This window comes from Macrobrachium nipponense, chromosome 9, assembly GCF_015104395.2.
Source record: "Macrobrachium nipponense isolate FS-2020 chromosome 9, ASM1510439v2, whole genome shotgun sequence".
In the NCBI taxonomy this organism is placed as follows: Eukaryota; Metazoa; Arthropoda; class Malacostraca; order Decapoda; family Palaemonidae; genus Macrobrachium; species Macrobrachium nipponense.
The window spans coordinates 83,084,561-83,085,107 of record NC_061110.1 but is presented as its reverse complement, the minus strand read 5'-3'; positions in this window follow the sequence as shown (position 1 = coordinate 83,085,107).

Genomic DNA, 547 nt, shown 5'->3' with positions numbered 1-547 from the left:
TTCGTTAAGCATATATGAAAATATATTAATTCCGAGGTAGAGCGAATTAGATATTAAAGGACATTGTAGCTCGATATATGTATATGAATCACGGAAATGTGATATGACTTATATATATATTATATATATATATTATATATAATATATATATTTATATAATATATTATAATATATAATATATATTATATCATAGGGGAAAATGACATAAATAAATGTATTTACATATGTATATATATATATATATATATATATATATATATATATATATTGGCAATTTTCCCATTGTACTAAATAAATGTGGCAAAGATCCCTAGTGATATTCATGTAAATAAATTATATATATACAAGTAAGAAAAATGCGCCGAATTTTCTTTGGCACAATCGCGTTTTCTGTACATCGTATAATCAAGGCCACCGAAAATTGATCTACCTTTCGGTGGTCTCGGTATAATGCTGTATGAGCCGCGGCCCATGAAACTTTAACCACGACCCAGCGGTAGCCTTGCCTAAATCGTTGCCAAACGCACGATTATGGCTAACTTTAACC